Below are 6591 nucleotides of genomic sequence, written 5' to 3'. Positions count from 1 at the left end.
TTTTTAAGAAAATATTTTAAATGTGGGACCTCCATGTTGTGTAATTGTAAAATGAAGTGTTTGGACTAGATGCTCTTGATTTTCCTTTAAAGGAATAACTTTTTGATTCCGTCACTTTGACTCTACAGGAGAAACAACTGCCATGAAGTGAATGCTACCATAAAGAACATTGATAGAACTATTTAATCTTAGGTAACTTAATTAGTCTTAACTATATTTGGTGTGGTAAGCTCATTTCATTTTTTTCATACTTTATTTTTTATTGAATTGTAAAAGCCATATTTTTGAAGGACAATTGACAAAGAATAATTTGTACAGAGAACAATCACGGAAGAAAAAGTCCTTGAAATCTTTTTTTGAGGATGATTTAATTCTATTCACTTACCAATTTACCTTTATTAAATATAGGTATAATGCATTTTGATATAAAAATCCAAGCAGTAAAAAAGGACAAAAAGTAAAAGCTAATGTATTTTTCTCCATTAGCTTTCCATTTTCCAGATATATTCAATCCTTAATTTATTGCATATTCTTAGAAAAATTATTAATGCATGGGAATGCCCATAGATATACACACATACCTGCTCTCTCTCTCCCCTAATCTATACCTTTACTTACTTTCCCATTTAAATCTCTTTCTTTGAACACTTTCTATATGAAAAGATTGCTAGTTATTGATGATACAGTTGTAAGCAAAATATATTCTAATTTTTTTTCTTATAATGCTAAATTTTACAGGCACTTGGAGGTGAGATGGGTGCATAAGAAAGAGAAGACTTCTAGAATTGTACACTGAGGAACTTGGTGGACCTGTTCTCCATAGAAACAATTTTTAAAAATGGAAAAATGGCCAAACAACTAAAATCAACCATTTCATAACCCTGAAAATTATACAAGCCATAGAACAGACTAAAAATCTTCTATCCGTGAGAAATTACTGAACCTTCAGAAGATAGCAGGACCTATAGTGCTTTGACTTTTAGTTATTCCCATCACTTCTCCATCCCTACTTCAGTGGTGTGGGAGCTTATGAAAAGCCAGCAGTCTTGCATCCAAAGGTAGGGACTAATTTCTTTTAGAGTTATTTAAAAAAACCCATCCCTAAGGCACAGCCAATATTTTGTCTGCACCAACAGCTTCTTGGAAAATATCCATTACTGGGGTGTTGTGCCTATTTGATTTGACTCAGAACTCAGCATAGTGCAAAAAGTTCTATCCCCGGGGCCTAGCAGTCTGAAAGTAATAGCAATCTACTGCCAACATCAAAGCTGCCTAAGGCTGTTATTTCAGTTGGGAAAACAAGAGCTTGGTTAAAACTTTAAAGGCAAGTTCTAGAGAACTAAATGACCATTGGGAACTTTGAAAAGCTTTAACGGATTCCTGGGATCAAGAAAGTTGCACTCTTGCAGGACTTTGTATATGCCCAGGAAAGACCTTGAAAAGGAAAAGGTCCCAGTCACTCACCTCAGTCTGAATGTAAGGCCCCATGTAAATGTGAAATGAAATTATAAGCTGCGTAAATTTGAAGGAAGGCCTATCACACAAATTCCCTTGGCAAAGAGTGGTAGGCATACAGGCAAGCATGTAAAGAATTCTAACTAATCATTGCTTGACTACTAAATTATACTGATCTTGGGCTGAACCCTAGGATGACAGCTTAAAAATAAGAATAAGAATTTAACAAATGGTAGTTGAGAACTCAGTGACCACATACTTCAAGGAAAAGAAAATCTACAGAATTAGTCAGGAAAGATCCTTTAAAAAATTAGAAACAACAAGAAAAACAATAGCAATAGCACAAACAAACCTTGGGAGGTGAGAAAGGAATCTGATATCAGAGTTGTTACAATATGATACCTACGATGACCAGTTTTTAACCAAAAATTATGAGTTTAAAAAAAATTATGTTACATACGTAGGAAAAAAGGCAGCCTACAGAAAATGTCACTGAGGAGGCCCAGATACTGTATTTAATAGACAAGGTCTTAAAAGCAGCTATTTTAAATATGTTCAAGAAACTAAAGGACACCATGACTAAAAAATTAAAGAAAATTACAACAGGGCACCTGGGTGGCTCAGTGGTTGAGCATCTACCTTTGGGTCAGGTCATGATCCAGGGGTCCTGGGACTGAGTTCTATAACTGACTCCCCACAGTGACTTCTCATGGAGACCATAAAGCAGATAAATGGCAACTTTAAAGTAGTGAAAAGAAAAAATCTACTAACCAAGAATTCTCTATTCGGCAACTCTCCTTCAAAATGAAGGAGAGATTAAGACATTCCCAGATAAACAAAAATGGAGAAAACTCATTGTTAGAAGATCTGCCCTACAAGAAATACCAAAGGGAGTCCTTTGGGCTGAAGTAAAGAGTCACTAAATGATGACCTGAATTCACATGAAGAAATGAAGAGTACTGGTAAAGAAAACTACACAGATAAATACAAAAGACAGTATCAGTATGTTTTTGTTTGTATTTCCTTTCTTCTCTGTGATTTAAAAGATAATTCATAAGGCAATAATTATAAAATTATGTTGGTGGCTTGTAATGTATGAAGATACAATAGCACAAAATCTAGAGGTAGGTATATTGGAGAAAAGTTTTTGCATAATATTGAAATTAAGTTAGCATTAATCTGAAATGAATGATTTTACAATAAGATGCTAATTGTAATCCCTAGGTAACTACTAAGAAAATAAGATAGGGAGCCGTGTATTTGAGGTCAGCCATTTTTTGAAAAGTCATCCATCATATAAAGGAGAGATCGCACTCTAGATCACAGAAAAAGAACCGAAGTTTGCAGTTCAAGGAAAGCAGGTATAGCTCCAATTACTTATTAATGAAATGGGATGGTTATTTAAAAAATGAAGTTGATATCAGCATAAATTTAATAGTAAGAAAGGCTGGATGATTTAGTATGTTAAAAAAAAAATCACAGGCCCAAAGTGGAGTCACTGATGCCAGGCCATGCCCCCAAAGTGGGGCTCAATGCCTAACCTAATTGTACTTTCAACCTCCCCCAGAAATGTAGTCTTAATTGATCTGTCAAGAATTTTCTGGTCAGCACCAATGAGATAGTCTGTCACAAAGGCCTCTCTATCCCTTCAAGGAAGACAAAGTAAACCACCAAATAAGATCCTTTCATCCCCAAAGAAAGGTGACCTCACCCAAAATAATATATATTTTTTTCCCTTTCTTATGACTTCCTTGCCCTGCCTTTAAAAATCTTTCTCTTTCTGGAGCCTTTTGGAGCTATCCTCTACTTGCTAGATGGAATGCTGCTTGATTTGTGAGTTGATTAATAAAGCCAATTAGACCTTTAAAGTTCACTTGGTTGAATTTTTGTTATTTAACAATTATTATTTTGATTTGGAAATAAGAATTCTAATGTCGATTTTTTTATACTTAAGATTTAATGAAGATTAAAGAGAAAGTTTGTGAGTAGGACCTCATTGAGACCAGTTATGACATTAAAAATAAATCAGAAAAAAAAATCCTCACAAATATTAAATCCATGTTTACTTACCTTTCTTTAATGTTTGGAATATAAATTTGTTCTAGCCACCTTATCCTTTACACAGAATTTAACTTAGTTTAGTTTAATTGCTTTATCATTTCCAATTATATTAATCTGTAAAGGCATAGTTTTAGGCTTCCCTTCAGCACAATGTTAGGGAATCTCTGTGGCTTTTTCTTATCTTGGTTCCTTTGTTTTCTGGATCTTAGGTGAGAACTTTCTTATTTTATTCCCTACTTTGATGGAACATTTCCTCTTGAGTTTTCTGAGACAAACTGAATGCTAAGTGTTTTTGTTGTTGCTGAGATTTTTCATGTTTGAAAGTGTCTTTGATCTTCTTTTACTTTAAATTAATAATTTGGCTTAGTATAGAGTTCTAATTTGGAAATAATTTTTCCTTAGATTTTGAAGATATCTTTCTATTGCCCGCTAGCTTTTGTTGCTGCTATTAACAAATCTAATGCTATTAATAATTTTAATTTTGTTCTAAAACCTAATTTTTCCTTTTTGAAGACATTCAAGATCTCTTTGCCCTAGTGTTCTGAAAATTCGCAGTGATATCTATTGGTTTGGTTCTCATTTCATCCATTTGCAGGACAATTAGTGGATCTTTCCTATCTGGAAATTGAAGTAATTCTGAAAATGTTTCTTGCATTATTTCATTATTGATTTCTTCTCCATTTTTGATGTTATCTTATTTTGACACTGCTGTGATGTATATTTGGTACCACCTTCAATTTTAAAAAAGCACTCTCATAATTTTCTTGTCTTTATCTTTTTAATACATTTCTGAGGGATTTCCTCAACTTTATTTTCCAAGGATTTTGTCAAATTTAAATTTTTTTTTTTTTTTTTTTTGGTTTTGGCTATCAAATTTTTAATACCTAGCACTATTGTCTTATTCTCTAAATGCCTGGTTTTTTTGTTTTTAATCACATCTATCTTGTTCTTGTTTAGTGAGGTTAAATAACTTTCCTTATCTCCTTAAAAGTGATATATATTCATATATATATTTAAAATTTTTCTCTTCCTTCTTAATTCCTCTTTTTCCAATTGCTTATTTTCATTTTGTTCTCTACATAGGATGCAATAGGCTTTCTTCAAATATCTGGTAATATTTCATTTTTTTGCTTATGTATAAGAGTGGGACAGTTAAAAGCTGATTGGAAGCACTGTATGAATAATGAGTCTTTATCAAAAGGTAATCAGGCTGCATAGTTCATTGACTATCCTTCAATGTCATTATCTTTCAATGCTGCTATCCTGGTCTGGTCAGATTCTTATCTCTGATTTTCTGTGAGAGCTGGAACAAGCCTGGTGGTCAGAGGTCTTCTGGTTATCTAGTGTGATAATAAGCCTGGAGCACGCTGTTCTCTTGGTAACCTCTCTGTATTTTTATGCTCAACTATGGCTGGTAGCTTGTGGTGCTGGGACACTCTGTTTGAATCTTGCTAGAAGGTAACGCTTTAGCCTTCTGCCTCAGTAGGAGGTGGAAGAAGTTTTTCAGACACACAGAGCTGGAAAAATATTTAAGAATGAAAATGTTCCTAAAGTCCTTAACCTGTTTTTCGTTGTCTCATTCCAGAGGTAGCTGGTGCCGAATCCCTTGAGGGTGTCATGGTGACAATAGGTCAATTTTGGCTCTTCCACAGAGGGGGCTTGCACGATAGCACTCTCGCATCAGAAGTCTACTTTGTTTTCCTGCCACCAAAATGTTATTGTTGCTGTCCCCTTTTTTATTTAATGTGTATGTTTGTGAGTTTTTGGTTTCTTTTTTTAAAAAAATCCATTTTTAATGATTTTGTGGATGGTGGGAGGAAGTAAAAGCTACTGTGAGCATTCAATCGACCAATTTTTAATCAAAAGCCAAGGGATTGTCTGCTTCTGTTTTGTTTTTCTTTAGAAATGTAACTAATGTAAATAAGCTAAAGTTGTATGTAATTGGATTAGAGAAGGAGATTATGAGATGAATAAATTGCTTATTTAAATTGAAGTCTTAAAAAAACTTCTTTTTTTTTTCTTAAAAAAACTTCTTATCGTTATAACTAACCTTATAATAAATACAATGTAACTAAAACTTTGTTTTTATTGCTGTACGTACAGCAGGCACCATTCCAGGAAATTTATAGTATTGACTTACTTACTTTTCACAAAAGTTTTCGTGGTATACACTACTGTAATTTCTCTACCTCTGTCTCTCTTTTTACAAATGAAGAAATTTAAGCCCTTGTTCTTTATTATTGTTTTTTTTATGGTTTATGTTTAACAGGTCTATAATAAAGAATCTTATAAATGAGGTGTGTAACTAAGGTAACGTCACCAACAAACAAAGTATATATATCAGCTTAAACACAATAAATGTTTATTTCTTGCTCATATAAGGTCTATAACAAATGCTGCTAAATTGCAGGCCGCTCTCTTCCAAGTCGTGATTCATGGCTCAGGCGCCTCTGATTTTATGCCTTGCTATGTTCAAGCTGTACTTTCAAGGTTTCTGTGCTTGCTACATCAAGTTGGAAGAATGGGTTAAAGACAGTGGAGAAGGCACAATTCTTCCTCAAGGATCTTAACCACGGATGTGACACATTCTATTGTCATATTCTATTGACATATTCTATTGTTGAGAGATTCTTACTTGCCCAAACTTGATTTTGAGGAATTCAGGAAAATGTATCCTTTCTTGCTCTGTGCCAGAAAGAATAGACAGATATGCTTGTTGGACTCCTAACCAAACTGCCACAATTTGCCCTCCAGTATCCATACATCTCTTCTTCCACGTCTAATCAGGAAATGGCAGGACTAGTTTTAATTGACCCATGCCAATCCATTGGTAATACCAAGCTACTTTCTCTGGTGTGGAAAAGTAACACTGGCTTCTACTGTCAGAAAATGTTTGTTAAACCCTTTAATATTTACACTTTAATTTACTAAATTTTATAAAATGCATTTCAAATGTTTTTCTGCAAAGGCTTCAGTGCCATCGAGAGGCAGCACCAAGGCTCTGTGATTAGACTCTGTGGGTTGAATCCTGGCTCCGCTGTTTACATCTGTGTGGCAGATGCAAAGACCTACCCT

This window comes from Vulpes vulpes, chromosome 10 (genome assembly GCF_048418805.1).
Source record: "Vulpes vulpes isolate BD-2025 chromosome 10, VulVul3, whole genome shotgun sequence".
NCBI lineage: Eukaryota > Metazoa > Chordata > Mammalia > Carnivora > Canidae > Vulpes > Vulpes vulpes.
Note: the sequence above shows the minus strand (reverse complement) of the source record.